This window comes from Centroberyx gerrardi, chromosome 13 (assembly GCF_048128805.1).
Source record: "Centroberyx gerrardi isolate f3 chromosome 13, fCenGer3.hap1.cur.20231027, whole genome shotgun sequence".
NCBI classification, from domain to species: domain Eukaryota; kingdom Metazoa; phylum Chordata; class Actinopteri; order Beryciformes; family Berycidae; genus Centroberyx; species Centroberyx gerrardi.
This window is the reverse complement of record NC_136009.1, coordinates 28,207,026-28,230,190: the sequence shown is the minus strand read 5'-3', so window position 1 is coordinate 28,230,190 and position 23,165 is coordinate 28,207,026. Positions and strand designations below refer to the sequence as shown.

The 23,165-nt window shown below is 41.0% G+C and overlaps 1 protein-coding gene across 1 annotated transcript in view; it reads right to left on the bottom strand.

Annotated features, from left to right (window-relative positions):
- basp1 (brain abundant, membrane attached signal protein 1) overlaps positions 1 to 22,351 on the bottom strand; it is a 50,238-nt gene extending 27,887 nt beyond the window's left edge. Inside the window, exon 1 of the mRNA XM_071923128.2 lies at positions 22,291 to 22,351. The gene's annotated coding sequence lies outside the window, so the exon portion shown is untranslated. The remainder of the gene's footprint in view (positions 1 to 22,290) is intronic.
- Positions 22,352 to 23,165: the final 814 nt, after the last annotated feature.

Below are 23,165 nucleotides of genomic sequence, written 5' to 3'. Positions count from 1 at the left end.
GTTTGAAGCTGTATGAATGTAAAGCAGGGTGATGCTCAGAAACTTTAGCAAAACCCTTTACAAGATAAAGTTCTGCATCTAGTAAATGAAACACTTTACTGTGTGAGTAAAGGTTAAAAATATTCCCGGTATGATTGCACCAATCATTCATTATAACAATATATTGTTTAGGTACTGATTATTCAAGGAAACTATATTATGGTCTAGGCAATCTTATGTTGTTATATGTAAAGTTACCCAAATTACTATACCTGTCAGAATTGTGGAAATTGGAAAAACTCTCCCTCTGGTTGTCAACAGAATCAAACTGATTTAGAATTCCAATCTACTTCTTGGTGTAAATGATGTCACCTACACCCAGGTTGTAATGAATGCTGTGATTGATCAACAGTACGCATAGTTAATCAGGTGCCCCATAGTCAGTCAGACAACAGCCAGACAGCTCCGTGCCAAACTAGCCAAAATCTCTGTGCCTCCATTGTTGCTGGATGCCGAAATTCCAACTCTGGATATTTGTTCCAAATATTGACTGCACTGGGAGGTTCAGCTCTCACTCAGTCCTATAAGCTTTGCACCATCTAACCAGCAAAAACAGAAGAGAAAAATGATGCTCACTGTGTTAGAAATGGACATCAAACTTTTCCTGAAATCATTGCACTGGATCTAGGAATTGAAGCTTATTCTACTCTTGCACTCTTTGAAAATAACTCTGGATAAGCGCAGAGTCCCTAAATTACCTCAGTCTTCCATGTAATCGATGCACTTTTGATTTCCTAGTGACGGTGCCTGAGGGCGCTCCGAGGCTTCCTGCCCCACATCTGCAGCACTCTGGAGTGTTAAGGAAATGTCACCACTAACATTGATCTTTTGAGCAATTAGCACAAAGGGCAAGTGCCTCTGACATGATAGCAAGTGCATAGGAAAACGATTAAGGATCATAATGTATGGCCCTGCATTGCTTATTTATCAATCTACTTTTGGTCCCTAGCTATTATCTCCCGCCGTAGCATTTCATACATCATACATCATTCCGGTATCACAAGAATATTTGTTACATCTATTGTCAGGCCTCCATACAGTTGGTTGCCTGCAATATTGGAATTGAAGCTTATTCTACTGTTGCCCTCATTGTGAGTCACTCTGGATAAGAGTGTCAGCTAAGTAATGCATGCTATTAATTTTTTGTCATACTGTACTGAAATTAGGAAGTAAAGGCACTGTTTTGTATCGTACATCACCTAATATAGATATGTATGTGGTTCTCCTGGTTAACCCATGGGTTACACTCACTTTTTTGCCAGATTGTAGTTTTAGTTCTACAAAAATGTACTGAAGGCAAAGCTGCTCTGGAGGCAGAAATAATCTCATTGGTTGAGTTAAACCTCAATGGGCGGAGCCAAAGAACCACAGTTCTTCATGTTACTGACATGTAGCAGCTAAATCCTGTCAATGTAGCTAAAAATAATTTTAAAAGTCTAAAAAGAAAAGATTTTTTTTATTCATTCATGACTATGGCATTCATGATCTTGACAGGTCAGCAGGCTAGCCAACTAGGCTTACCTACTAGGTATATACCTACCTAGAGGAAACGTAACTTCCTGTGACGAGGAAGGGGCAGGTTCCACTCTTTAGCATTTTCTTAGTGGAGCCCAATGGAGCCACGACATTGAAAAAATACAAAGGATTATAGGCACATTGCCCGGTTTTAGGAGTTCTGTCAGAAACTTCCTTAATTCAGTGAATAGGCGTTCGCCGATTGTTGTTTAACTCTTAATTCTTAATTCAAAAGGTCTCTATTCAACAGTTGTCTTAACTGCACTAATGTTTTTCTGCAATCAGAAAATCAGTGTTGAGTGGTCGCCAGAAGGACTGCAATGACTACAAATTGCAACCGGGGGCGGGACTTACATAGTGTTTACTCCAATCTGCGACTTTTTGGATAGTAAGCTCTTTGTTCAATGTACCATTGTGCAACAAGAAGACTGATACCAGTTTCATCTCTTAATTAGTTAGCTGCATGCTGATACTTCAGCACACTGTGCAGTGGAGGGTCTAGACTAACTCAGCATTATCTCAAAAGCATCGCAGCACACAAAATTCTGAACAAACAAAGATGAAGCTGCTGCTGTCTCTTTGGACAATGCAAACGCTTGTTTGCCAAAAGATCTTCTATTGTAGTATTTCTTTAAGAGAGTAAACTCAGCTCTGGAATATCATTCTAAAAATACCTGGTAAAAAATATCGATTGTACATTGAAACATAAGCACCAGTTGCCAACAGATTTAATTTAATAATATCAAATGTCTAACAATCGTCACCATTAACAGTTCAAGAAAACGGCAACAAGAATGCATAAAAAAACAACAACTTAGAATTAAAGTTACACGTCATTTGCCAATATTGATGTGCCAATCCCTGTGTGGATTCAGAAGGTCAGCCACAAATACTATCTCAGTTCACTTCTGCAGTTCACTGAAGCAGGGATTACTGACATACTTTAGATTTTTTATTGTGTTCTTTGTTGACTTTTGAGATTACTAATGTTGTGAGCAATTCCTGATAACGAAAGAGAAGAAGGAGGGGAAAGTTAATCTCTGAAGTGGCTGGCATCAAAGGTTGAGGGTTCATGGAGGCATGCTGAGGTGAGAAACCTGGTGAACTGAAAGTGTTGTGTGAAAGTGAAATGTCACCGAGTCTTGTCAGTGTAGATTCATTTCAGTCATCCAGGTAGTAAGACGTCCAAAAAAAATATAAATAAAAACCAAATCCACCAGATTTACAAGTGAAGAGTTGAAGACATTTCGGATTTTGTTTTTATTTTTTTGGACGTGGCACTAAAGCTCTATTCACATGGGACTCGTATTACGTGGGAACCTCATGTAATTAATGAATTACCTCCCAACCTCTGCGTTCTGCGAAATGCATTTGCACAGGATAATGAAATTTGCTGAAATCAAGATTTTACAACTTGTCACTTCCTGATTTAGCAAAGCAAAGCTTCAAATTTGTGCCAAGAATGCATTCAGAACGTTCCTCGTTAGATCCCACTACTGCCTTCTTTTTCCATGACAGGAGGAAAAAATCATGCAAAAAAAAAAAAAAATCATGCCAAAAACATGAGTAAAATACAGTAGGGAATTTGTGCTGGAATTTTTACAAATTACAAACATGGCAGATTGAGGGCAGGATTAAAATGACCAACAATCTCCACAATGATTATAAAAATCCCCAGGTAATATTCCAATAGGGCTTAACACCATAAGGGTTAGGGGTTCCATTCCCTGTGTGGCTCCATGGGTATAGAGCAAGGCACGAACACTACCAGCTTTGGGGGTTTGATGCTAAAATTGCATACACTCATGGTACTGTAAGGCACTTCGGACGGTGTTGTGTTAGAAAGAGTTAGCAGGTCGGCCACAGAGGAGCAATGGGAAATGAAGTTGAAGACTTCTACTTGGCTTGGCTTTGACAGTGGTTTGACATTGGCCAGAGTCTCTCTCTTTCTCTCTCTCTGTTTTTTTCTGTATCCCGCTCTCTTTCACACCCACCCACCCACACACACACACACACATGCACACGCCATGCAGACAAATAGATGCGACACCTTCCACTGAGCGCAGACAGCCTTACAGAGATATGACATTTTGAATCAGTTGTTCTGGTTGGTTAGTCGGGCTGTCAGAGTGACAAAGAGTCTGAACAGATTCTCTACTTTCACTGTATTTTGAGGTAAATTGACATGAGGACAACTGGTCGTGTGTGCAGATAAGTTCCATCTGTACCTTAACTCTATTGGAGTACAGACAGATAGATAGATAGATAGATAGATAGATAGATAGATAGATAGATAGATAGATAGATAGATTATTCACTTTTAATTCAGGTTTGCCACAATTGGACAGACACATCTGCCAACATACTGTAGCTTTACAATCCAGATCAAATGCTCATCAAGTCACCGTTATTGCACACGTGTGCAGCAATCCTTCGGCATGAGGACTAGATGATCACTGCTTCAGCTTCACCACTTTCCTGTTGACCTTTGGAAATGCGATCCTGCCAGACAGACTACCCACCACTTTAAAGACTGGAGCTGCAGGCAGCAGGACACTGTTTCTCATGCTATGCACACATCAGTGGCTATAGAGAGACATTTTGTTGTGTTGTTTTAATTTAATTTTGGTTTATTTAAGCAAATAGCCCCATTGAGATTAAAATGTCCTTTTCAGGACAGTTGTATCAATGACAAAATTGCAGAAAATCAACATATAAACAATGTACATGACTTGAAATACAAACAACTGCATAAAATGTAAGTGCAATCTCAAAATGAACCATATGAGCTCTCATAGGTCAGCAGTTCAAAAGCAATAATCCAGTGACACATCAATAACTACGGAAGGAAATTCTTTATAAGTGAATAAAATAGGTAGACAGTTATAATTGAAGCTCTGAGTAGCCCGCTGCCTTTCCCTTTGAGTACAGCTGTCGATGCTGCCAACCCACAGAATGTTTTCAACCTGGCAACCTGCCCCTCCGTCTACTGAATCATGCAATGCACTGCAGTCCACTCAATCTGTCAAAGGGGCTGTGAGTCCTCTCAATTAGGCGAGCTGCAGAGTGTAGCCAAAACACCCCGGTGTTTTCATACCGCCGAATCTGCCAGTGCAATTTATTTATAATGTAATTTGTTAATGCTGTCTCTTCATTTCAAAAAGTACCAAACACAACCTGAAGTCATAAGTCTGAGGCTGTTAACTGATGCTGCGTTTAGAGAGCTGCAAACACTACGCAGTATTTCTGTTTTGAAAATATAAAAAAATACGATTTAATATTTCTGTAATATAGAGGATCCATTCTGTAAAAGTGTGCATTTTGGCAACCATGGACTTAAATTACCTACTACACTTTAAAGAGGAACATAATTTGTAATTTTATGAAGAAATGGTGCAGGATTCAATGAAACAAAGAGCCATCCTTTGCATCCCAACTATAATGCATTGGGTATGGAAATAGAAAATAGAAACAGAACAAATAGAAAATGCCAACAGAACACGTCCTGATGTTTTGGTATTGTGCCACAGAGTAATGAACCAACTATTAGTACATGGGGAGGCAAATTAGTGGCTAAAAGGCTGTAGCATATCAATGACCAGGATGCATTATTTTCCATAAAACATCCATTTGAACAGTCTGTTTTGGCTGTAAGCTAAGAAGAACTATACTAATAAATTAAATTATTAAATATATATATAATTGTGGATACACGCACTCCTGTAATTATAGATATATACACACACACACCTTGGAAGCCATCATCTCACAACCTAGTGGAATAGCACAAGGGATTGTTGCATAATGATTTGCGTGTGCTTCTTTCAAGTTTTTGATATTTTTGTACTTTTCATGAATCAACAATAGACAGTTTTTGCATGATGCTACTTACAGTCCAAACCTCACTTCCTGCCAGATACTGTGCAGTGACTGGTTTCTTACAGAACATGTAAACAGCGACCACAATGACCAGCGTTGTGCCAGTCTTACAGTGCCATGCTGTATCTCATGGTTCGGCCATTTTGTGTTGTGCTTGTTCATGTTAGATGTGTATTGAGAGCTTTCAGGTGACGTAACACACTCTGGCAGCCATATTGGAGGTCCTGGAGGACTGTTTGAAACGTACATTTTGCCCGTCTCAACAGAATAGACATGGTTAATTGGTTGAATTTTTTTTTTGGACTGGGAACTGATCATTTCATCACTGATCAATTGTATTGATTTTGTGTTTAGATAATGTCAGCTCGTTAGCTAGCTACCCATAGTATCTGGTCAGCTAATCATCACTGTCTTATTAACACATCTGATTAGCACACTAGCCAACGTATCTAGTAGCAGCTAGCGTTAGCAGTGGCTAGTAGTTGCATGTTAGCATTAACATTGGTTTGCTAGATTATCCTGCTGGCTGGTTAGCTAGACAAAACCAAAAAATAACTGTTTGTTCAGTTAACTGAGCTGAACCTTCCTTATCACACTGTTCACTTTTACTTTGAGCGTTACTGAACTGACCTACACCCACTACAGTCTTTTCAGGTTTCAGGTTATATGGTGACATGTACAGTCTACCGTTGATTGTATGTCTTACACTGTCCTTTTGTGGTCCTGTTGTCCATTCCATGTGTCAATATGTCATACTATGTGTCAGGATATATTGTATGTGTTTCTATGGAAGATACCGATATATCTCTGCACCGACACCACCAAGACAAAGTCCTGAATATTTATTGTACATGGTGAATGAGGTGACTCTGATTCTACTTCTGTATTAAAATGTTGTTTCATGTCAGCCATATTGTCAATTTAAGCTTCAGTTAATAAAAATCCGGATCCATTATAATTCATCGACCGCTGAGAAGCCAGGTGGAACCAGTGGAATGACAGCCAGCACATTATTGCTCTTACTGGATCAGTCCAAGTGTTTCCAGCAGGAAGTCATGTGGTCAGTAACGCCTGACTGGGCAGAATCATATGGAAGCCAAACTGATGCAGGCTGCAGTCTCCCATTCATACAGGTCCTGTGTAGCTCAATGGGTAGAGCATGGAAACGAGAGCCAGAAACGCATTGGAAACAAACGCACCAATAGTTTTCAATGGCTGAGCGCGAACTCAAGGCGCCCAGTGGAGTCGAACTGCCTTGACGCATCGCTCCGAACTGCAAACATCGGACCAGCTACTTTTCACGAGGTTTTAGAGACTCATTGTAAAAGGAAAAAGGTAAGATAATGCAATTTTTACAAAAGGATATTCTTGACTTTATAATTATCTAGATAGGTATGTCCGTGTTATGATGCATAGATTTATATTTTGCAGTCATACATTCCAGGATGTTTTTGGGTGTTGTTAATTAGCACCCTTTGGCAGCCCGACAAGTCAGCTAGTTTGTAAAGTTTTATCAAGCCAGGTCAAAAACTGATGGAAGGAGAACGATGGCATGCCTGTGACATTAGTTATGTGCATTTTTTCTATATATGACTGTTTATATATTTTACGTATATGATTTAAGATAATTAAGTACAATTTTACAATTAGTTGGTCTTCCAAGTATAATGAGCAGATTATACCAAATATATGTCATTATAAAATATATTGTCCATCGCAGTGGCAAAGCACCAGTGCGTTGGTGTTGATGCTACAAATCTCCCGCCTGCAGTGAATCATAGAAGCGTCACAAGAGGTGCGTCAAATGGTGCGTTTAAAGTTGCATCTAGTGTGGTGTGTTTAACATGCCCTCTGGGGTCTCCCATGCAACAACTGTATGTACTGATAAGGTGCTTTGGGTAAAAGTGTCCAAAGGGCTTCTAATTTAATATGTTAGGTCAACGGAGTGGCAGCAAGGAGCAGAGAAATCCCTCAGTGAAGCTCCTGGCATCATTTCAAGTTAAGTCAAATTTATTTATAAAGCACTTTGAACAAACCAGGAGGTCAAATATGGGGCCAGAGTGCATGTGTGTATGTGCATGTGTGAGTAAATGGGCCTTGAGCCTGGACTTAAACACTGAGGCAGTGTCTGATTCAGTGACATTGTGAAGGAAGCTTGTTCAGTCATTTGCAGTTGGAGCTTAATGGATCAGGTATAGAAATGGAATACATCATCAGAACTAACTGCAGTGTTTTGGTATTGTGTCACAGAGTAATAGAGCAGCCACAAGGGCATGATGATGTAAATTAGTGGCTGCAGTTTGTCAGTGGAATATCAATTACCATGCTCATTCATCTCCTGAGAAGAGTCCATTTTTCCCCTCAGCTTATGCTAACAAAATGTGATATCTAATTGTTGAGTCAGACTTGGTTTTCTGAATGCTGGTGGAATATCAATGACCACGTTGCATTCATCTCCATCTACCAACATTCATTTTAATCTAAAGTTTGTTTTTCATTCCTAGCTAAGCAGGACAATGCTTGCAAATAAGAAAAGGTGTCAAATCCTAGACATATCTGACATTAATTTCCTTTTGTTTATACTTTAAAGCTTATGTACAGCTTATACTGTTGTACATTTTTCTGTCTGGCGAGCTTTTGCATGATAGGACTTGACTGAGCTTTACTAAGGAGGACTTTGCAGCAGCGCCTACCATCCTCTCTGATCGGTACACACGGCAGCCATTTTGAGCAGGAGTGCACACTGTACATGTAAGATAAGCTGCAATAAAGTGCACATCATAAACCACGAACCAAAATGGACCCTTAGCGGAGTCGGAGATGCGCTGGGTGGATGCATTAGTCCTCTCCGTCATTTCAAAGGGACTCTTCCCAAACTGTTGTGACAGCCAGCTCTATCTTCCACTCCATCACGCTCTCCTGCCAATAATCCTTCCTCCCAACGCAGCACTGCCGCCCAGCCTAAGATACACGCTGTTAAGACAGGAGACTTCAAGTGCTGTCAAGTACTCTGCTTGTGTACTTTTAAAGGAATCGTGATCTTGCCTCTTTATCTTTCCTCACGGCCCCTGCTGAATTTTAATGAGAGGGCCCGCCTGCCTGGCAAGCAGGGTGTTTTTGACATTTCTGACTGATATCACAGCGGGTGATATCAATGTCGGTCACTTCAGCATTGGAAAAGAAAAAAAAAAGTTGAATCGCCAGCCATTTGCATGGACTGCTTGGTAACTGTTGACCTGGCAGCCTGTGGAAATAACCTGGTGTACCCATGGGATGGTAATTATGCAAATTTGGCATCACAACTGCAAAAAACACCTGAGCAATAGCCATAAACATGCAGATGCTATGATACTGTATGTAGGGAACCCATTCCCACTGGGGCCGAGAGACCATAAAGTTTTAAATTGAACCAAACTGAACTGATGTATGTTATAACATATTTTATGCAGGTTTTCACATTAAGTCTACTCATTCAAACGATAGACCATATACACAGAGCACAGTGTCATATCACTACTTATATTACGTACTCAGGTGGACTTTGTGTTCTCAGCTGTGTTTGCATGATATACTACAATACACTGTACTATAAACCCTCGTTCTTTGCATTATTTGAATACCTTATTGTAGTCCTGATATCTTGTTTTAAGCCTACATAGAGAACAACAGACTGACATGCCTCGAAAACCTTAACAGGTGTTCAATGTTAGTGGGAGATAATGAACTACTGTGAAGCAGTTTAACATAGTTACAGGCAGAGATGTGGAGTAACAGAACACATGTAATGGAAAATTGTTGGACAATTGTTGAAATAGGCCGTTAACTTGATAATAATGTCATCCACATGCCAAGGCCTTATCAATAACTAGACATTTATGGGAGATTCTGAAACGTGGTGACAGTATTATGTATTACTTTCATAACATGAAGGGCCCAGATCATCACTCAAATTATATTAGTGGTTCACATTGGCCTTTCCCTGTTGGAGGGTTTAATTTTGCCATTGGGTATAAAGACCATGTAACTCTAATTATATATGTTTTTATCACTTAAATTGACAGTTTACATGGTTATTATATGTTGAGTGAGTTTCAAACACCACAGGCTCATTAAATTTTGTGAAATGAGCACCAACACTGAAACGCAGATTGTGTGTTGTGGACACTAATTATGTCAAGATGACGTTTGGATTATGTGACACAGCACAAATTTGACATGCCATTTTCACCTGTTCATCATGTGAAAAGGTTAGATAACGGTTAAGTTTAGGCAAATAAAACAACCTTGGTTAGGTTTACACAACTAAAACCTGGTTAAGTTTAAGGTAAGGTTTGGGTTATGGTTAAATAAGAAAAACATTTGCTAAAATGTAACACTTCAAGAAACCAGTCACGAGTTGGGAATTGATCCCAGGTTGTCGGAGTTGAAAGTAAATGTACCCCCCACCCGCCGTCCTCTACCCGACCTCCACACCCACCCACCCGATCTCCACAATCACCCACCCACCCGATCACACCCTTACTTTGCACCGTGCTATTCAAATATCAAACAACTTCCTGTTTTTCATCATGTCTCCTTCAAGTAATCCTTTCCTGGTGGGGAAAATGTATTTCTCTAGCTTTTTGCACACAGAGCATGTATTTGCATTTGAAGACATGGTGCTCATTTTGCAAAATTTCAGGAGACCAGGCTCATTTCAAAGCCCTTGGGACCTTGAAACCGGTCAAAGCCCCGCTGTGTAATTTCAATACGTGGGCTTCATTGAGAAAAAAAAACCCATTACTTTATTCATTCCTGAGACATGTTTATTGGAGATAAATGTTTTTTGTTAGACAACATTTCTATGCGACACATCAAGTACTATCCCTGTATTAAGAGCGGCAAGGAAAACTTGCATCCTATAATAGACAGTCTATGGACGCCTCGTCTTTTGCCTTGAACTTGTTTCATAAAGCGACAATGCCCTGGAGGAGAGTGTGCCATGTCTACTCTCACACATATTAGACAGTGGGCTCAGAACACGAGGAAGTAGGCGTTGAGGAAATTAGCATCGAGGTCTGAGAAAAATCAACAACTACAGCCTTGCAACAAGCAGTGCAATAATTTCCCTTCCCCGTAGGGAGTATATCTGAAAATAAATTGCTTCAAAACATATAAGAGTAGGTACCAAATACTTGATATGATATATAAGACTGTAGGAAGAGGTGGAGGGGTTGAGCATTTGTCGGGAGATAGGGAGACAATTTGTCTTTCTCAATATGTGTTCTTGTGCATTCTGGTGTCCTACATGATGCATTTAATGTAATATCCAATGGCCAAAGTATGAATCCAAAGCAAAAGAACGCAAGGATGGAGGACGGATAAAAGTCATAAAGTTTACTTGCCAACGGATCGGATGGAGACTTGGCCAACGAGAACTAATGAGAGGCCGGTTGACACGGATGGGAAAAGCTTCTCTGTGCTTATGTTCTTGAGAAGTTTGTTCTCTTCAAATATTAGATATTTTGGATCAAATACAAGAATGCCAAGTCCTTGTTGAGACAAGTTGTCCTGGAGAAAACAAACTCCTCAAGAAGATGAGCACAGAGAACATCTTTACACTTCGAGATGGACTTTGCTTGACGCTGCATGAACAATTAAGACATTGTTCATTTTCCAGCTGTTTCAACTGTCGTTGTACAATAGGCTAAACTACTATAGACTGTACTATTGACTATAGCACTGTCTGATGCACCATCTGATGCATCCTCATCTGGCAAGCAAACTTCGGATGTTTATCGGTCCCCTGTCCTTAGTGTAATTTTGTTCTGGAATCATACTTCAGCCGTAAGATATTATGACAAACACGACATAGACAAGAACACAAAGAGAGCATATTGAGTAAGACCCAATGAGTGGCCTAATAAGACTTAAGTGACACCTGAACCTTGCTGACTCTTTCCTACTCTGGTTTGTCAGGAGCGATATCACGAAGCGTGAAACCACAACTCTGAAAAGACCATGCCAACTAAAACACTGCACTTTGTAAGTTTGAGTTAATTAACTACAGAATTGGACTTGGTTGATTCGAGATTTGTATTGTTTATATGTAATTGGCTTTCCCAAAAGAGGTAATCACATTTACATTTTACATTTAGCCGACGATGTTATCCGGAGCGGCTTACAATGAATGCAACATTAGAACAAGCTTCAATTCCTAGATCACCAACATTACAAGCAACCAATAGTAAGAAGTGCCCTGACAATATTCCTGTGGCCTTGGAATGATTATGTAAGAAATGGGCTAGAAGAAGAAATGAGACAAAACAAGCACAAACGAGCGGGATATGCCTAATTACTTTTTATCTGCCATTTCCTAACCCATTATCCATGTCCCTCCTGTTTTAAGTCCTGTGAGAAGTGCTACAAATACTACAGAGGTAGATATAATCTACACATATCACATAGGGATAGAGGCTCCAATCGGCTACCAAAACCACCGGGGAGATTGTTGCAGGGGAGAATATTTCTTTTCCTTTGTCTTGCTTTCAGCTCGGCTTTGGAGGGCTGTATCTCTTGTGTCAATCAATACTACTGCAGCTTAAGCCCACCACTAGCATCTCTGCCATCCCAGTGTCCCACACGATCCTCCTTTTTGTCTGACTGCATGGATCCCTGAGGCACCCGGCTTCGACCCAGAGTCAGACGTGGCCCAACATCAATCAATATCTCTGCAGGGCTGTACTGATGAGCAAAATGGGTTTCTGAGAATGTCTGAGACCCAAGTGACATTTCCGAGAAAGTTCTAGGAATGGCACATAAAATTCTGTTTAATTCAGAATGGTGGGAAATTGGTTTTAAGCACTAAGCCACAAGAGGCAGTGGTTTACACTGATTTTAGAGCAGCACAACTCTAATTCGCACGGGACCAGTATTAAGTAAGGACTTCACGTAGTTAATGAATTACCCCCCAAAACCTGTTTCATGAGATCGCAGCCTTGCTACTTGGCTCCACCCAAGACCCCGGTGTCGCTCTGTTTGTTTTGAAGAAGAGGGATAAGATCTAACAGCCAAAATGCATTCTGGCCAGCTGAGCTGACATCAAGTTGAAACTATGCAGTTTGAATAGTGGAACTGCAGTAGTTGCAAATTACTTGCAAAGTAAAAATGGTTCCTGTTTTGTGCTGTAGACCAATCCAAGAGATTTCCCTGCAAATCCGACCCGGCGTCACAGAGCGTAAAATGCAGTATAGAGGCCGCTGATCTTCTCACCAATGGTCTTGCTTGTTTACGGTAATTATATTAATGTCTCAAAATTAATTTGGTAATGATTTATTGATGTTAAAATGCTACACACTGCACCTTTTTAATATTTAAATGAACTGTTACACCATGTGTTTATTGGGCATTTTACTAGGCTGCGAACTTGACTCAACCACTTAGAACTGAGGACCAGAATTGTCTGTTTTATAAATATCCGTTCAATGCTGTATTCCTGTCTTGGGACCCAGAGAGGGAAGATGCATTCAGTAACACCTCCTCACTGTTTTCCAGGAACTTTTCTTTGACGTTTATGATCCAATTTACTAGCTACAACCTAGCTCTAGGAAAACATAAACCTCCTTCCATGGAATCATCTTTATTATCTCTTCATAAATCTGAAGCATGAAGAGATAAAATGATTCCCTCAGACATTTAAAGGAGGAGTTTGCAAGCAAAGTAAAAATGAACATAAAAACAACTCTTGCCACACACACACACCTCACCTCTTTCAGAATATCAGTCCCTTTGCCCTGCTGCTGCTTCTATCTTTGAAACCAAGTTTTGATGGGGTGGGGGAATGTTGCAGTAGTGGCCAGGGCCAACACATACTAATGTAAATCTGATGGTGGTAAAAGCACAAATTCAGCTGTAATACATAGATGTTATCCTATTTGGGGTTTTACCCTAAATTAAGTAATCTAATAGCTCCAAATTGGACAGTAACCCATAATTTACTGCTGCTACGGCATCTGGGACCAAGCCAGCTGAGGCAGTTTTGACATTACTTCTGATTGGCGGAGCTGATGACAAAGATTATCTGTTGGAATATTAGACAGTTTACAGTGGAAAGAATCAGGAAAGGGGTGTAGGGGGGTGACTCCCCAGCAAACATTTAGATTTTTAATAGATGTTGATTCAACGGCCTGCACCGATGTTGAAAACCTGTGTAAATGAAATGAAAGTTGACACGACATCCATCGTCGTCCAGAGCTGCTGCCTGTATTGTTTTGTGAAACGAGGACCAAAATATCTTTCTGATATCAGATCCAAACCATTTCCAAAGCTGTTTTAATATGAATTTTTATCATGTCATGTTATCATGTTGTGAAAACCTTGTGCTAGTTTAGGTTGGCATTGAACTTCGCTTCCTCCAGCACATCACCATCCATCAAATGCTTCCTAGGATACGACAAAGGTCCAAACCCAAGGGATTATGGGTATAAGTAGACAGACGTTGACATCTGATAGCCAGCGGTTCCTCATGCTTAGAAAGCCTAGCCTGGACTGATGCTCATATTTAACAATTTCTTCATGTGTTCTTAACTGGTATGAACACCAGAGAAGAAGAGACAGACATGCTGAGATAAAGTTACAGGAACTGGAGTCAGATTGGTTTTGGCTCCCTCACCGTCAAACTCTCTGTCCAATGAACAGGCTACTTGTGAGTCCATGTGACTTTTGTTTACAAGCCCTTGCCTATTTGCCTCTATGGTTGAAACCAAAGAAAACCAACTAGAGGTGTGACCTCAAAATGCCACCAATGTGGCAGGAACGGGCCACAGTAGAATGGCTGCAAGTACATGGAAGTAGAAGCAAAAAGTGGCTTCAGGCTGCGCTGTAACAACAAAGTTGCATCAATTTCTTGCATATATATCAGTACTCCAGACACAGACACCCCCCCTCCACCCCTGCATCCCTTGTTTTCCTCTATTTGTCTGCCTGTGTGTTTGTCTATCTGACTGGCTGGCTGGCTAAACTGGCCCTCTCAGCGTCGCGTCTCCATGACCCCTGTCACCACTGTCTCGGCAGCGCCCGGCCAGACGTGGGTGAAGCAAAATTGGACGTGGCGGGCGTCCGATGTCCCCAGCCACAACAGTGAGAGGGAGAGAGAGAGAGCGAGAGACAGAGAGAGGGAGAGGAAGAGAAGAGAGAGAGAGAGAGGGAGGGCAGCCCTGCAGTCAGCGACACTGGGTGGCAGGCCAGACGAGGAGACGGGACAAAGTCGACTCTAAACTCCAGCTAACCCCGAAAAGAGCCACAGGGGGGGAGAGCCAAGACACACATTATCTACCGCCGTGCAAGCAGACTTGGACATGCTGAGTATACAGGGCACAGAGAGTCTAGACGGTCTTCTAATTGGTCTTTCTGGTATGCACTGCGTTATAGCTGAGCAACTACTGTGCATGTGAAAAGGCTCATTCCAAAATGAGATATCCACCATTTGGGAAAAAAAAAAAAAAAAAGAAAATGACACCTAAATTATTTCCGGCATAAAAGCTAAGCACATTATGAGGTTTCTATTAAAGTCATGAGTCATTTTAAGATGTTTGCTTGCACGATAGTTAGGATTTTAAGGAGAGATGCATCAGTGGTTGTGAAATATTCACTGATGGATTTCATGTAGCAACATTTTTCCAAACTGATATACAAGCATTTTGAAATCAACCCCCTCATTGCTGCAACATGCATGCAGAACAAACACATATCCACCTACTTCTAGTCTAATAACGTTCACAAACACACAGCGCTGGATGTTTGAGACAAGCCTTTGATCACGTCTCACACTTTACCAAAAAAAAAAAAAAAAACGGCGAGAGATATTCTTGTAATTTTCTCCTCGTCGTCAACTCCTCTCCCATTGATGAGAGCTGACATAACTGGGACTCCAACACAAGCATGAGGAGGCCGAGCACCTACAACACTTTAAACTCTGTTGTACCATCTCATTATTTTCACACACCATCTCTGGAGTGTTTTAAGATTCGCTTAAAGAGCAGTGCCGCTGTTTTTTTGGGACTCCTGGGTCCTCGGTTATTCAACAATACATGCAGGGACGGACAGAAAGAAGGACAAAAGATGCTGATGGTTGCTGAAGGCTGTCGAGCTGAAACATGTTCATTGTGACTGCTGAATAAAACAGAGCTTGTTCATGTTTTTTAAATTGTTTGCTATTTTTTTCCCCCATTTTATTCTAACCTTCATGGGAGTTAACACTAAAAAGGCCTGTGGATTTTGAGCCATCACTTGAAGAAGGTAAATAAAATTATGCCTATTTCCTTGCGTGATTTAGAAAATTTGACAACGTTCACGGAGAGGCATTTTGACTGTGACTTGGCCTTTCCAGTGTTCCCGCAATGTTCAGTATCTTTGTCTTGCGTTAAAATATTTGGCTGTCATTTAGTGTCGATTTGCAGCTGCCATCGCCTTTTAAATGTATATGAAAATGAATCTCGCTGTCCTCATAATCCCACAAAACATATTTGATGAAAATGTTAAAGCAACTTTTTGGGGAAAATGGACATTCTAGATAAGCATGGCATTTTCATTTAAACTGAATGTGATGACTTTCATGGGTTTTGGTGGCAGGCTGGCCTTGTGGTCAGAGAATCCATTCCATAACCAAACAGTCACAGGTTCGATCCCCGCAACAGCCAATGAGTACATTTACATGCACACTAATAATTCAATCTTAACCTGATCATGGCAAGACTCTGACTACTGAAACACTTTTTATCTGATCTGAGTAACAGAGCTAGATTTCTGCTCAGTCTTTCCATGTATTGGGGCATGTAAACGCCTCAGACAGATTTCTTTTGGTCCTTTCAAACTGTGCAGGTCAAAGGTTGCAACACTCAGACAAGAAAGAGAGGAAGTTGTTACGCTGGTTTTAGACCTTTAGACCGATTACTGAATAAATCCATGTAAACCGGGTTATTAGGGAAATCATGTTACTTTGAACCCCGTAAACATTGTAATGGAAATATCTCCCTAAGCTGATTACTCCCAGTAATCGGAGTATTGGTGTGCATGTAAACGTGCTCAGTGTGTGTTCATCAACTGCTATGCATCCAGTCAAAGTGGAATGTTTTCAAGGTGTTTAAGGCTCATTCTCAGATGCATTATAAGCCCACGACAATGGTGAACTAAAACAAGATGGCTGCCAAACAACTCAGTGTTCAACACTAACAGTCATGGGTCTCAACGTTTATCAAGCTAACATTGGTCTATAATTCACGTGTAAAATGGTGGTGTTGTCCTTTCACACAAACTTTCCAATAATAAATAATTGATATTTGCATGCAATATCCTTGTGGAAATGCTTTTCACTAAACTCAAGATCAGTGCAGACTAATCTCCAAGAAAGATCGGCATGTGAATGGCATCTACTTACTGATTTGTACCTGTCATCTGTATATTTAAATGTTAAATAAATTTGGTGTCCTTTCATAGCAATTATTTTGTAATAGCAGGTGCCAGTTTTCCAAATGGTGGATATCTCAGTTTGAAATGAAATTCTTCCCCTTATCTCATAACTATCAAAACGTTGTCTTGTGATTAATCGGCTCCTCTGCTATTAAGATGAAATCTGTCTCACTCTCCTTCACAGATCTCAAGAAAACTGGACACTGCCTTTATCTGCCCTAGCTTGCACCCAACCAAATGATTTCAAATCCACAAGGACAACTGAGTGAGTGGATTTGGGATTCAGCAGAGAGTGAATTTAGATTGCTGAGTTCATTCCCGCCCCGCTGGGGTACATATCAGATAACGTTGTCGCTTTCGGTTTGAGCTGTAATTTCCTGGAAGACGAGGCGCGATGTGACAGATGGCGCTCACGGTGAAAGAGCTGCCGAGGACGAGGACATGTTGCACCGCCGTCAAACCTCCGGCGTGACTGGACCAGGCAGCAACGCGAGCAGGGGCGGACCACTTCCACTTTCATTTTTTGCACTTTACTGCAGTCACACTGACTATTATATACATCAGACCTGGGTCAAATAGATGTATGTTGCATTTGCAAATACTTGTTAGCGCTTGTTTTAACACTAGAAAGGCCAAGCTGTGATCAATTTCTGTTTGGAATTTTAGGACTACAAGAAGAGGAGGCCTGCAGTCATTTTGCAGATAAATCACCTCTGCTTCTAAATATGCAATTTCAAAAGACACCACCAGATACTCTGAGGAAAAGTAAGTGTGCAGGGTTTACTCCCTGAAATATCTCAGCTTTCAAAATGTCCCACCATGACATTTCCCACACTCAATTCCTACACAAACTAGTGTTGTAAGACTTTAAAATCCTGCAAGGAAATGCTAAAAATTATATTTACCCCCTTCAAGTGACTTCTTTGCCTTCCCTGAAACCCTCAAAACCCATTGGCCTACTTTGAGTACCAGTGGGTTGCCACATAAAGACAATTCATACAGTGTCTGGCAAGTTGTTGATCATAGAAACGTTTGCTAAATTGACATTCAGATAACATAGTGATTGTCTAGACTTTATTGCTCCTCTTGTATTGCCAATATGAGGCAAACCACACCAATCTGGCACCAAAAAAAGAAAAAGAAAAAAAAAACTTAAGGCACTGGAAAAACAAAGGCACTCTTCTATGGTATGCAAAAGCCTTTCTTTTTCTATCCCTAGAGCAGCCATACAAAAATAAAGGCTTTAACTTTGACATACCAAAGAAGACTTTCCTTTATTCAAGTATTTTTTTCCCTTGACTCCTACCTTTTTTGCAAACAGACTAATGGTTTGGAGATGCATAAAACTCTGGTATCTCCTCTCAAAGTACAAGCCATGAGACACATCTGCAGCTATTTGACCCAGACCAGAAGCATATAAACAGTTATTTTAATTCAAGACAAGATAAATGCTATAAAAAGATTGTCATAAAAAGGACGGGCGCACTGCGAGGCAGCAGACGAGCATGTTGGCAACTCGTCACGTCGCAAGTTTGAATCCAGCTTTTGATCAGTGTCACATGCCCTCCTTCTGTCCTCCATCTTCCCTGTAACTGCTGTGCTGTACGCTTAAGCAGAAACACCATAAAAATAAACTTTCAGAAAGTTTGCAATCAATAATCAGCTGCATACTTCCTTTGACAGGAAATTTAAAACATACAACTTCCTCTTTCCTGTCAGGCCTACAGGCTGTGATGACAGTCTATAATTATCAAATGGAGGCAGTGTGGCCGTATTGATACATGGCCACATGCAGAAGAGACTTATCAATTTTAAAAGTGTTAAATAGAGGAGTGTACTGTAATGATCCTGTGTCGCTCGGTGAGTAGAGCATGGCACTAATATTACCAAGGTAACGGCTTCAATTCCCACTGGGGCAACCTAAACATTTCTACCCTCATGGTGCTGTGAGGTGCTTTGGACAGAAGCTTCTACCAAATGGCCTAAAACAATGCCAATGGGCTACTAGCAGTGGCTTTTTGGCAACAGAACCACTTCCCCATTCCATTCCATGCCTGAAGTCCTTCAATAACAACATATAATGTGTCCTACAGCAGTTTAATTACAGGCATCTGAGTGAACACTGAGACAAACACTGACTAATAACAGGAGTATTTATCATTATTATTAGTAGTAGTAGTAGTAGCAATGGTGGTAGGAGTATATTAGTAGTAGCAGTAGTAGTGACACTAGTAGTAGTAGTAGTAGTAGTAGTACCAGTAGTAGCAGCAGCAGTAGTAATAGCAGTACTAGTAGCAGTAGCAGCAGTAGTAGTAATAGTACTTGTAGTAGTAGTAGCAGTAGCAGCAGTAGTAGCAGTAGTAGTACTAAATGTAGTATTGACTATGCCATTGAACCCCCCCCCACACACACACACACACACACAGACAGTTGCGTGCACATCACACAGTGTCAGTGCGGCTGTGATAACACTACAGGTAAAGATCTGTAGAACAATAGCAGCTCCCATTGTCCTGCATTATATTCACTAGCACGGCCTTCCTCTGCAGCACAGCCAGGCTGCTGTTTTAATTAAGAGAGGCGCGGTGTTGTATGAAAGTGATCCTGTCGCTAATCCCATTCGCTGGCGCTTCAACAAAGAGGACGTTTGTTTTCCAATCATTGGCGTGCCGGTGGGGAGGGAACCACAAAGACTGACAGGGAACCTTCTGAGACCTGCTAGGACCCGAGAGGAGACTGGGCCTACTATCAGGACACTTCACTTAGACCTCTCTCTCTCTCTCTCTCTCTCTCTCTCTCTCTCTCTCTCTCTCTCTCTCTCTCTCTCTCTCTCTCTCTCTCTCCCTGACACACATATACTCCCTCCCTTCATCTCTCCCTCTCACACACACTCCCTCTTTCTCTCTCTCTCTCTCACTTCATTTCATTTCAATTTGCTTTATTGGCATGAATGTTATGAAGAAAAAATATTGCCAAAGCATTCAACAATACAACAGTACAAATAATCAATACAATAATACAAATAAACTCACTCTCTCTCTCATACACACATTCCCTCTTTCACTCTCTTTCTCCCTCTCTCTTTCTGACACACACACACACACACTCCCTCCTTCTCTCTCTCTCCCCCTCTCGCTCTGACTCTCTCTCTGACACACACACACACACACACACACACACACACACACACACACACACACACACACACACACCTCTCCATTGAGAGTCACTGACAGTAGCAGTGATGGATGAGTCACCATCAGAACTTCTTATCAGGTTGCTGTTTGTCTCCATCCAGCAGGATGAATGAAACCACCTCAACATGTGATTTCTGACAGCCAATCAGCAGCAAGGGACAGCAAAGACACATAAGGACTATGTTGAAATGTTGACAAGCCCTATATTGCTATAGTAATCCTATAATACATTTCAGATAGATACTATACCTGCAAATCTACAAGTCCCTATAGGAATATTATAGGAAATAAAAAAAAACACCATAAAGCTCAATATGGTGACTATAACCTCACTATTGAGCACCACAGACGATAAGACCTTAAAGGAATATTATAGGAATATTATACTGACACCATAAGAGATAAAATAGCATTATATACAATGTGGTCATTATACGCTCACTACCGGGTACCACAGTAACACTAAAAGTCCCTATAGGAATATTATACGAATATTATAGTGATACCTTATGAAATTCAAAAAATACCAGAAATTATGATAAAGTCACTGAGTGCCACAGACACACTCAAAGTTCCTATAGGAATATTATAGGAATATTATACCATAGATACCGTAGAAGATTAAAAAAAAATGTATACCATTATGTACAAAACTGCCAACTGAGCACACTGTAAACCCCTATAGGAATACTCTATAGGAATATTATAGTGATACCATAGAGATAAGAAAACAGCATATTAAAGGTCACCATAAACAGACACACTGTAAACTCCTATAGGAATATTATAGGGATTATTCCTTAGGGGAATAGGATCAGCCTAATTAATAATATTACCCTTAAAATAGCCTAATTCTGACACAGCCTGTATCCCTGTGGCTCTAGTAGCCGACAGTCTCCAGTCTATTTCTATCGTTCCCACTAACGAGAGAAACAGAGCGAAGCCGCACAGCATCCTCCAACCAGCAGCTGCTACCCCGCATTTCCCCCAGAGCCGCAGAAAGCAGCATTTTATTGCATTTCTCAAGTCGATTTTTTTCTGGAATAAAGCAAGAATTAATGCACAAAAAGCAAAAAAAAAAAAAAAAAAAAAATCCCACCATGCATCTCCTCCTCCTCCACAACCTATTGATAGGCAAGGTGGCATCTCTCCCATCCACACCCTACGCCCAGTGCGCATGCGTCACAGGGAAACAAAGGACCAGGCAATTACTGATGAGGATGGGTAATAAAAGTTTGACTCGTCGCAGAAATAATATCCAAAACCAACGCACGACAACAGGTATGGTTTGAAAGGATGAAGAATAAATATGTGTAAGAGGAGAGGTATATTTGGGTACCCCACCCCACCTCCCCAATTCTCCATCTCCTCCTCCTCCTCCTCCTCAGTGCCATAAAATGGAAATATGAGATCAATAATTCATCTGAATCATGACATAATCTAGTTGTAGAGACAGGGAGAGAGTGTGTGCATGGGTGTGTACATGTGTATGTGTGTGTGTGTGCGCGCGCGTGCAGCCAAATGGTGTCACACCTCCACACAGACAAAGAGGTGGGGCGAGCAGAAGAGGGGAATCTTATTTCTGGACGTTTTTGTTTTGTTTTGTTTTTTGCAGCCATGTAGAACTATATTGTCTCTAAATGATGAAAACGGCGCCTTCGCGTTGCTCAGTTGCCCATGCAGTCTGCTGTTTGAGCGCCTGTGGAAATTATATAATCTGCAACATGAATAAGTCTGATCAATAAAGAGTGTCTGAACATATTGGGAGACGCGCCGGTGCTCAGTTACACGGAATATTCGTTAATAAGTGAGAAAAACCGGAATATTGGTCTGAAGTGAAGCGCGTGTTTAACCAGACTGTACACACCCCTTTATCTCACGCACATTTTTCTCCTGTAAAAAAAAAAAAATCTTGGAGGAGAGAAAAAGGTGAATTTCTGAATTTGCAAACATGATCCATTAGGCTCCGTTTAATGTCGCTTTACATTTTGTCTCCTCCTATTTTATATCAAGTCTACCGGGGTCTTTTGTCTCCATATAACGCTCATTTCTCCCCCAATTATCCAACGTGCGCTCCGGCTACCCAAATGGAGAGCTGGGGAGCCCAAGACAAAATAAAAATAAAAAAATGGAATAATACATCTGATCCAAAGCGCTCTTTTACAGACAGCATGAAGAGAAGAAGAGATGGAATTGCCGTTTTAGTGGCTCTTACCGTGAAGCGTGAAGTTTCAAAGCTCTCCTCGCAGTTTAAGTAGCTGCTGTTATTTTGCGGCTTCTCCTGCGCGCCCAGCGGCTTGTGCCTGTTACGGTAGAGCTCTGCAATTCACCGGCTGCGCGCACACGCACGCACGCGCGCACACACGCACGCCCATCATACACACACACACACACACACACGTCTCATTTGTGCTTCATGAAGGAATATTAATTTCACTCTTAGACTCGATCAAAATCCCGAACGAAAAATATTCCTATAATATTCCTATAGGGGCTTGTAGTGTTTCTCTGGTGCTCAGTAGTGAGTTTACAGTTACCTTATTTTACTTGATGGTCATTTATCTCCTGTATCGCTATAATATTCCTATAGACACAGTGGGTCTTTTGTACTCGATAGGGAGTTTATAGTGACCTTATTGTAGGCCTTTATGGTAATTTTATGTCCTATGATATCACTATAGCCCTATATTCCTTTGCTATAGTTTTGCTGGGATATCTGTATAGTAACCCCTCTAAAATGTATCATAAGATTACTATAGCTCTTTTTCGAAGGGATGGTAGCATACTGGCACCAGTCGGTTATGTATTTCATGTTATGAAATTTCTCCATTATGGCTGAACGGCGGATCCTGCAGCCTGTGGATTTGGCTTATTAGCAGATATTTACTGAGATCCTGTACTGCGCATTGGATGGGGATGTAAATTTCCTCTGCGCTTGTTTTAGTGGAAATACTCCTCCATTCTCTCGCTCTCTCTCTCTCTCTCTCTCTCGCTCTCTCGTTTTCTCCATTTTCTCTGCTTCTGTGCGCCCCCTGCCATTTTACTCTGTAGGCATGGATGAGCTGGATGCCACAGCCCAGGGCTCCCAAA